We start from the raw sequence: 10,760 nt of genomic DNA, 5'->3' as shown, positions 1-10,760 counted from the left end.
CAGCAACAGCACTAGGAGGAAGTGGTTCTTGATCTTTCCCTATTTTATTTTTATCGGAGAAAGTTTGGTCCTCCATTTATGTTATATTGATATATACATGTGGCTAAAGCGCACACAAACACAGAAAATATTTTTTTATTTTTGCTGGAGAGTAGTGCACTTTGTGGGTTACACCACCCTTTAAGAAATGAGCCAGCCGGCTCTTTACTTATGGGACACAGGCGCACGCTTGGCGCTGCTCTTTTGTTGATGCACGTGCAGCCACAGTGCACACAAGTCACAAACACAGAAAATAATTTTTTTTTTGGTTTGGACTGGAGTGTACTTTGGGGGTTACAGCACCCTTTAACGGTCAAGCCAGCCGGCCCTTTACTTATGACACAGGCGCACGCTTGGCACTACTTTGTTGATGCACGTGCGGCTACTGCGCACACAATTCACAAACACAGAAAATAATTTTTTTTTTGGTTTGGACTGGAGTGTACTTTCGGGGGTTACAGCCCCCTTAACAGTCAAGCCAGCCGGCCCTTTACTTATGACACAGGCGCACGCTTGGCACTACTTTGTTGATGCACGTGCAGCTACTGCGCACACAATTCACAAACACAGAAAATAATTTTTTTTTTGGTTTGGACTGGAGTGTACTTTGGGGGTTACAGCACCCTTTAACGGTCAAGCCAGCCGGCCCTTTACTTATGACACAGGCGCACGCTTGGCACTACTTTGTTGATGCACGTGCGGCTACTGCGCACACAATTCACAAACACAGAAAATATATTATTTTTTTAGCACTTGGGGGAGCACCCCTGATGGACAGAGCACCCCCTGGACAACACTACAGCACCCCTTTAGGACTGGGACACTGCACAGGACTTTGGAGTGGACACAGCCCCTATGGAGAACTGACTGCACAACACAGTCCAGCCAGCCCCTATGGACTTTGAAGTAGTGGACACAGCCCCTATTAACAACAGCAGCACAGCAGAACACAGCCAGCCCCTATGGACTTTGAAGTAGTGGACAACAGCAGCACTACACTACACTACACTACACAGCCCAGCCAGCCCTAACTCCTACCCTCCCTCTTCACTGTCCACAGCCGAGTGAGAAAATGGCGCCGACGCGGGTAACTTATATAGGATCCAAAACCCGCGAGACTCGGAAGGCGGGATGATGACGTTTTGCCTCGATTTCAGATCCGAGTCAGGCGGGAAAAGTCGAGCCTGACTCGGATCGGACTCGGATCGGGGGGGCACGGGGGGGTTCGGATTTCAGAAATCCGAACCCGCTCACCCCTAATATATATATATATATATATATATATATATACACACACACACAAACAGTGTATATATATATATATATATATATATATATATACACACTTTTCCTCTGGAAATCCTGCATTTGCCTGGGGCTACCTCTTGCCTTGTTTATTTTTACAATTATCATTATTAGTACTAGCAGTAGTATTAGAAGTGATGGTAGTAGTGAAATGATTATTATTAATTTTTTATTTTAGTGTAGTTTTTTCATTGACTTTAAACTATCTCTCAGCTTATTTCTGTCTAAAAGTACATAGTACCCTGTAAATTTATGTGGGAAATTGCAGTGTTCTTGAGCATTTGATCTGGTAAGAAAAACTGTAGTTTGTTGACCTAAGTATGGCCCCAGGGCAACATAATGGACAGCTCTGACTTTTAGTCCATAATAAATGCTTGTTTCTAGATCTTTACTTCCATTCATATTGATCTAAATTGCATATCATTCTATTTATTATTCCAAACATATACTGAGTAGCTCACTTCTCAACTTATAAATAAATAATAATCTTACATTTAAGGATGTCTGACTTTCCAAATGTTTATGATGTATTTTTAAAGACAAATGTATTTTATAAAGAATGTAATTGCACAATATAAGGTCTTTATATAATATGCTCAAGTAAAATTTAAATTGAGTGTTTCAGATAAATAGATTACCTGTCATAGAGCGGAAGGATGTGTCCTAATGATAAGGCTTCCAAACAACTATTGGCTAGCTAGATTTACTAATTGATAATGGGTTATTTCAATCAGTGGCAGAACTAGAGAGTGGAGGGCCCAGGTGCAAGAATCTGCTTTGGGTCCCCTACCCATTCCTGGCACCCTGCACCCCAATATCTAACACAAACCCACAGAAGAAAAACAAGAGTCATTAGTAGCTTGTTGCATTGTTTACTTCCTTTCAAGCATGTGTACAGTACAATATAATATGACCACATACAATTACCAAAAATGTAGAAAAAAAGCTGAAACATATACAATGCCACATACAAATATTAAACAAAACATTAAGATCAATAAATAATATATAACATTTTAGCACAAAGTCTGTTTACCTACTGCTATAGGAAACAAAGCAGATTCTACACCCATTTTTTCAGGGGTTTTTGTGAGTGAATACATTCAAATTGTAAAGACAAACTTATTACTGCTCCTCCAAAAATCCACAAAAATGAATCTACTTTATACTATGACTTGAAGTTCATCTTCCTTGCTTTTCGGTCAGCAAATTCGTCAATGATCTTATCTAATTGAAGGTTCTTTGCCCTCTCATTTTCGATTGATAATATTGCCAATCCTTGAAGCATTTCTTGTTCCATTGTGCTACGTAGGTAATTTTTTATTATTTTAAGTTTTGAGAATGAACGTTCAGCAGTTGCTACTGTTACTGGGATGGACAGAAACAAGATAATAGCTGTACATACTTCTGGAAAACTTGATGACAAGACACTATTCTCAGTAATGAGTAACTTTGCCAAATCTTCCACTGTAGATAATTTAGACATTTCTGGTTTTAAGCATGCTCTGAAAGCAAGCAATTGCTCTGAGAAAGACCCAGTAAAGTCTTTACTGAAATATTTAATTTAAGTTCAGCATCCTCATAGAGCTGGTCATCTGTTGCTGTCACAAGTGTGCTTGGTAGTATTGCTTTAAACTTTTTGACAGTGGCATCCAGACTCTTGAAACGATTAGACAGTTGTGCCACAATAATATCCAAACAACCACAGAAAATATTTACTTTAAAGGATCTTTCTGGATCATTTAGCCTTTCATCCTCACATAACTCATCAAATTGTTTTTTTACTCTTACTCTCCTTTTGGATGCAAACTTGGCCTCCACATTCCACTTTTCAGACATGTTTATAGCAATATTTTTAGCTTCTTCAAAATTGTTTCTAAACAGTGTCAGTGACTCTATTGCATTACAAATTAGCTTTGCAGCATTTTCTAAGTGTGTTTGTTTGGACTGTAGGCAATTAGAAACAGAATTGACTATTTCAACAAACTTTTTTTTAAGTACTATCTGTACTACAAACTCAAAACATCCTAACATTTTTTTCAAAGCAGCAGCTTCATTACATTCATCTTTATTCTTGCTGAGAAGAATTATTTTTGGAAGTGCTTTCATTATGTCCATATACCGGAATCTCAAAGCAGTAAGAGAATCATTCCTTGAAGACAAACGCGCTGGACATAATCTTTTAAAAGTAACATTGCTGCCAATCTCAGCATCAGAGAGAGATGCCAACTCTGACAACATGGCCCATCGTTTCACACTATGGCCAAAGAAAGTGTACACTCTTTCAAGCACAGCATAGAACTGTTTTATTTCAGGTATACCCTGAACACAGTCATTTAATGCAAGATTCAAATTGTGGGCAGCGCAATGTACATATTCTGCACTAGGTTCTCGGCGAGCTATTCTTGCCTGCACTCCTGCATAAACGCTGCTCATATTTGCTGCCCCATCATACCCTTGCCCACGGCACTTTGATAATTCTAAACCTTTTCCTTCAATACAATTTAGTATTTCTTTCTCAAGGCCAGCAGCTGTTTGATCAGATATAGCATGAAACCCTAACAAGGACTCTTTGATTTTCACACTAGTGACATTAGAAAGCTCATTGCTTTCTAATGTCACATAACGAAATACTTGACTTAGTTGGTAAGTTTTTGAAATATCTTGTGTTGTATCCATGATGATTGAGAAAACAGGTGCTGCTTTGATTTTGTCAACAATTTCATTCTCAATCTTTTTGGCCAGAAATTCAATAAGTTCGTCTTGAATCTTGTGACTTAAATATCTAACAGAGCCTTTAGGCATACTAATTAGCTGCTTCAAAACTGGGTCATACTTTGCAAGAAGTTCAACAATTGACAGAAAATTTCCACTATTTACATCTCCTAAAACTTCCCTATGCCCTCTGAAAGGGAGATTACACATTGACATTGTTAACGTTACATTAATAAGGCGATCCAATACTTGTCTCCAGGAGTTTTTTGCTTTTAAGAGCTCTCGTTCATTTTCTTCATCAATAGTGCCATGCATTCGCCAATGCTGAAATACAATGCAAGCATTTAAGTGTTGTTGGGATTTTTTATGACTACCTATTCTGTAAGTTAAATGACACCAATCTCTCACACCAGTCACCCATGCTGCATTATATGCATTAGTATTACGATCAGCAAAGAGCCAACATGGCTTACAGTATGCGCTATCTAATGTAGGTGAATAGCAAAGCCATGCACGAGGTATGATTACACCAGCCTTTGTTTTCATAGTGTAATAGATTTCAGAAAAGCACCATCCCCCTTGCTTTTCATCCCTCGGAAAGATCCCTTTGGGCTTACACTATCCCTGAGAAATTATATATCTTTTTGTTTTATTGTCTGTGATATCTGATTGAAAATCTCCTCGATCTGTAGGATATTTGCTTCATGTACAATGTACACTTTCTTCAGGATTTTCCTCTACTGTATAGTTGTCAGATTCATCTATATTTAACAATACATCACTCCTATCCACTTCTGCAATATTATCCTGATTTTCACACTCTTTATACTTGTTTCAGAACTTGTACTTGCTGCACTATCTTGCAGTATGTCTGTACATTCAACATTGTTAATGTTTGGGTTGCTGTCAGAATCAGGGATTTCAATACGTTGAAAAAAACTGCTAATCTTTGGTAGCTTGGCACTCTTTTCTAATTCTTCCTTCATTTCTTTGCGCTTTTGTGCCCCACTTTTAGATTTAGCCGGCATTCCTGAAAAAGGTGATCAAAATCAAGCTAGAGTTGATGACACCCACTGTAAATCAAACAGTAGCCAATTCCTTACAAACCTTGTCTCCATACAAGGGTCAGAGAGAAAGAACAGAGTTGTCTTTATCTGTGGCATGTTGCAATGATTAAATGAAAAATAAAGATTGTTTTAAATTACATTTAGTGCAAAACAGATAAAGACAACTCTATTCTCTCTCTGACCCTTGTATGTTAAATAGTTGTCAGTGAGCTGCACCCCCAATACTCTATTTGCATCATTATTATTGTTTAATATACAGGATAATATGGGGCCCTTATGTTATTCTGATTAACATTACAATACTAGTGCAGTCATCGCCGTTCTCCCCCTTTTTTCTTATACACCTAAATCTCCCCAAAACTCTGCCCATTCCCTGTTTTCGCTTACCTTTATTGTTTAGATATGAAATCTCACTCTTTTGCTGCCATCTATTTTGTGCTAGTGGCAGATGGGTGTCATGTCCTTTTGGCAGGTGGGTCCTCTGTGTAAAAATGTATACATTTTCAGCAGATCTACACTTTAGGGACATATTATAATTGCGGAATTTGACAACTTCAGTTTCTAAAATGCCTCATAGTAGTGCTGCCAGTTCCTTCCTAACCCCATAGGTGCCCCATACCATTTAGAGCAGTGATTTTCAACCTTTTCAACTCGAGGCACACTACACAAGATTTTAAAATTGCCATAGCACAGTATCCAGCTATGCGGTGTGTGTGCCCAATGAAAAAACATTGTTTTCTCCCACATAAAAATATGCATGCATATTGGTCTCCACAGGAATAAAACACACACATTGGCCTCCACAGGGATAAAACACACTACATTGGCCTCCTCAGGAATAAAACACACACATTGGCCTCCACAGGAATAAAACTCACTACATTGGCCTCCACAGGAATAAAACACACTACATTGGCCTCCTCAGGAATAAAACACACACTACATTAGCCTCCACAAGAATAAAACACACACTACATTGGTCTCCTCAGGAATAAAACTCACTGCATTGGCCTCCACAGGAATAAAACACACTACATTGGCCTCCACAGGAATAAAACACAGAACAGTACAGGTGCGCTGAGCTGACCGCCGAGGCACACTTGACAACCACTCGCAGCATGCCAATTCCCCATTTTTACTGACCTTAATTGTTCTGATAAGATGTCTCCATCTATTGCTGGCAGCTATTCTGTGCTGGTGGCAGGTGGGTCCTTTCTGCTGGTGGCAGGACCTTCCAATAACTTGACCACTGAAGATCACTGTAAGCCAAAGTTATTTTTCAAATTTGCAACATTTTCTGAATCACCTAAATAATCATTCCAAACAGCGTAACAGAAGCCTCAGGTCACTACTCTGTGCTGCTGCAGGACCCTGCTCCTTACACTATACAACTCAGTCTGTTCCTTCCTGCTGCCTCCATTTCCCAATATTTATTTTATATACTGTATTTATCAAGGGGCCCAGACCAGGCATTCAGTAATGATTGGCCAAGCTTCTAAGCATGGGCCTCTGCCACTGCATTGCCCCTCTGGGCACTTCATGCCCCAGTCGGACACTGGGCAGTGACATGATGTGAGGTTCCTTTGAGTTTTGCCTCGCCCCCAACCAATAGAATATTTCTTTCCTCTTGTTCACTTAAATACTCAATTCTACTCTCATGGGAGCACCTCCACTTTATTTATTTTGCCCATGATTGAATTAATTTTCCAGTGGAACAACATACCTATTTTTCGACTATTTAAAGGTTACTGTCTTACTGTACCAGTGCTCTGCCCTGCTTTTTATTTTCACCAACTTACCCCCCTTAGTCATTAAATCCAGTCTCTGCCCTCCCCTGCTGCCCAGCCTTTTGTTTTTCACCACCTCACTCCCCCCCCAAATCATTAAATCCAGTCTCTGCCCTCCCCTGCTGCCCAGCCTTTTGTTTTTCACCACCTCACTCCCCCCCAATCATTAACTCTAGTCTCTGCCATAACCTGCTGCCCAGCCTTTTGATTTTCACCCCCTCACTACCCGTCATTAAATCCAATCTATCTGCCGCAACGCCCTCCTCCCCCACTGCCCAGCCTTTTTTTTTTCTGCAACATGCACCACCGCAATACTGACCCTCCTTCTACCACCCTCTTTTTTTCCACCTCCGCTGGCCACCACTACAGAGCTGCGCACAGTGCCCCTTGCCCAGACTTTTTTTTTCACCACCAGCGCAATGAACCACACCCTCTGATGCCCCCTTTTTTGTCAGACCCCCTAACACTGCCCACAACCCCCTCCCGCTGCCCGCCCAGGATTTAACCACTGACAGTTAGTGGTTAAATAAATAATTCACTCACTTACCTTCCGTCAGAGTCCACTTCTTCCCTGGCGCTGCTCCTCTCGATCTGCACTCTCCAAGTCTCCAGCAGCGCACGTAACATCATGACGTCATGCGCGCCATCTCAACACAGGGGCGGCGCCAGTGGTGGTTACTGTGGGTGCATGTCATGGTGGAGCCGAAGTGGCTGGAGCTGCCCGCTCTGGCTCCATCCAATTTCTTAAAGGGGAATGGATCAGCGGTGGCGCTGTAGAATGCAGGTGGCTATGGGCCCAGACACCGCCGCTAGATCCGCCTCTGATTTCAATGTAATGTTATCATTGCAGTACTTGCTAATAATTATAGTGGTTGACAAGAAAAGTTATTTGCAAGTGTTATTAGTTAAATAGTTTCTTCACACATTTGACTTGCTATTTGATTTGTGAATTTTAAATTGTACTTTGTTCTGTAATATTAAACTTTGACTCATTATTATGGTGAACCTTAACTTATTTCCTTAAAAATATGCCCTACTAAAAAAATGGGGATTATAAATGTCTAGCTACACTGGAAATAGGTTTCCAAACTCTACAAGCTATTTATAATTTACAATGCCACATTATGATGTTTCATTTCAATATCACGTATAAAAAACAATAGCAGTGATAGAACTTTGATGACCAGTTTACTCTGACTTTATAATGAAGGTATTTTCAGTTCAGCACAATAACAAAATATCCACTACAACAGTGTAAAAATGTTTTATCTTTAATATGTGTGTTATTACCATTACTTTCATATTTACCCGAATGCATAATTATTACCAGAAAAACATTGAAAAACACTTTACTCCAGAACAATGAGTATATTCATACAATCTAGTGCTTGTGACATAAACTTCCCTTTATTCCAGTACAGTATTATACAGTAGTTTGTGGGACAATAAGAATCTGCCACATGTGACAATTCTATATCTATATCTAATAACCTGAGTATACCGCTGTTTAAAAATATGTCAAAATATACATCAATACATGTGAAACATCAAAATCTAAGAAACAATTTTAATGACATTTTATATAAAAATATAAGACAATCAAAAATTGATATAGATGGAAATTCAGAACTTCAAAGATTTTTCAGTCAAATTCTGAGGTTAGAAAAATACTATACTCAGGAAGTGAAACAATGGTGGGAGATTACCACTCTCAAAAAAATACATTGAAAATGGAATGATACCAAGGGGTCTTCATATCAATAAAACTGTCACTTTTCAACCAATACAAATTGATTTCTATGAAAAATGGAATATGATTCTGGATTCTTGTTCGACACAATTAATTAAATTAATAGTTGAAGATAGGAAGAAAACCCTAGCGAAAACAAATGAAAATATACAAGTATATGAGAAAAGATTTGATAGTCTAACCTCCATGGAAGACTTCAGAAATCTAATAAAGATGACCAATGAAAAAATAGAAAAATTGGAAGAACTGAAAATTTCACAGAAACAAAGGAAATACGGGAGAGATATAGAAGAGCAACTTAAATATCAACAAAGAAAAAATGAAAAGCATACAATGATGAAAGAACCCTGCAAAAGTATATATAATCAACAAAAATCAAACTACAGACAACCGATAGAAAGACAAAGAAATTATCTACAACAAAAACAGTATTCTAAAACAAATAAATGATAGAAAACACATAACAGAGAACCCCTCATTAAAACTGAACCGAAATTAAGAAATGGAAGAAAATTTTATTTACCATATAATAAACAAAATTTATCATTTGAAAATAATCCTTATTAATTAATGAAAGATTCATATAGATCAAGCTGAGAAACAGCAATAAAGAGAAGAACAAGTGGAATTTAATTCCCTTATACAAAATATCTCACAAAAAAATAGGATGGGAGAGACATATCATATATCCGGAAAACATCCAGTAAAGTGGAATCTATATGAAAACCTGGATGAGGAGGATTATGACGATATGGAAGATTTTTTAGAATTAGCCCATGGATTAAAGAAACCTCTGGATTACATTCTGGTGTCAAGGAACAAGAAAATGAGAAGAAATCCTCGATTAGAAAAAGAGAAAGAGAGGAGGCAAATGCAAGCAATGAAAGAAGGTTTCAATTGAATCCAAAACAGCCATTTTTAATTTAAGCCAAAATGTCCTCACCCAATCGGAGATATCATTATTGGAGAAAGGAGTAAAATTTTCTCCTGAATCCATTATCAATAAATTTTACCTAGTTATAGATGTCCAAAAACTTGTAAGAAAATTATGTATTAAGACATTTTATTCAAAAGAAACAACAGAAAGACCCCATGGGAGAAGGAAACTATAGACACACAAATTCAAACCATCCTCTACATTTAATCCAACATTCTGTAAAGGCCCATACATAGAGACGTTTCAAAAACTATTAGAAAAAGAGATATCCACTTTACCTGATAAACAAAAAATTAAAAGCAATCTATCAGAGTAAAAAAGAAAAAGCTTAAAGACACTGAGAAAGGACACATCAGTTAATATCAAGCCAGCAGACAAAGAAGGAGGAATTGTCTTTATGGATAAAGTAAATGTACAAACAAGAAGCTAAGAGGTTGCTGGGAGATATAGATACAAATGAAATGTTAGAGAATGACCCAACCTCCAACTTTGCGATACACTTAGAAACAACATTGGGTGAAGGTTATGAATTGGGAATCATAAACAAAAAATAGTATAGTTTCATTAGGGAAAAAGATCCAAAATACAGACCTTTTACTTTTTGCTGAAAATTCCTAAAGACATACAGAACCCTCTGGGACGTCCGATAATTTCGGCACTGAATTCAATTACATCTAATTTATCTAAGTATATTGATTTATTCTATAAAGATTTAGTGTCAAGACAGAAAAGCTATCTGAAGGATAAGTATACTACAAATTTTAGGAAATCTGGTTTGGAAAGAAACCACACTCTAGGAATGAGTGATGTGAAATCATTATATACATGCATTAATCATGATATTGGATGTGAAAGTACGAGATTTTTTAAATCCATCATTGTTGAAAGAAACAATCAACAGATAAATTTTATAATGGAAAATGTTGAATTCTATTTAACCCATAATTATTTTTGGTATGAAGGCAAATTTTATCTCCAAAAATGTGGGACTGCAATGTGTACCTCTTTTGCACCTAGTTATGCAAACTTATTCATATCCAAATGGGAATATTAATACATATGGGATGACAACAAATACAGGGACAATATAATTTGCTGGAAACATTTTATAGATGATATCTTTTTGTATGGGATGGCTCAAATGAAGACCTACAAGAATT

The 10,760-nt window shown here is 37.8% G+C and overlaps 1 pseudogene; it reads right to left on the bottom strand.

The window, feature by feature from the left end:
* Positions 1 to 2,512: 2,512 nt before the first annotated feature.
* LOC148539718 (zinc finger MYM-type protein 1-like) lies at positions 2,513 to 3,378 on the bottom strand (annotated as a pseudogene).
* Positions 3,379 to 10,760: the final 7,382 nt, after the last annotated feature.

Source organism: Taudactylus pleione, unplaced genomic scaffold (genome assembly GCF_031769625.1).
Source record: "Taudactylus pleione unplaced genomic scaffold, aTauple2 ptg000021l, whole genome shotgun sequence".
Classification (NCBI taxonomy): domain Eukaryota; kingdom Metazoa; phylum Chordata; class Amphibia; order Anura; family Myobatrachidae; genus Taudactylus; species Taudactylus pleione.
This window is presented reverse-complemented; position numbering and strand designations above follow the sequence as displayed.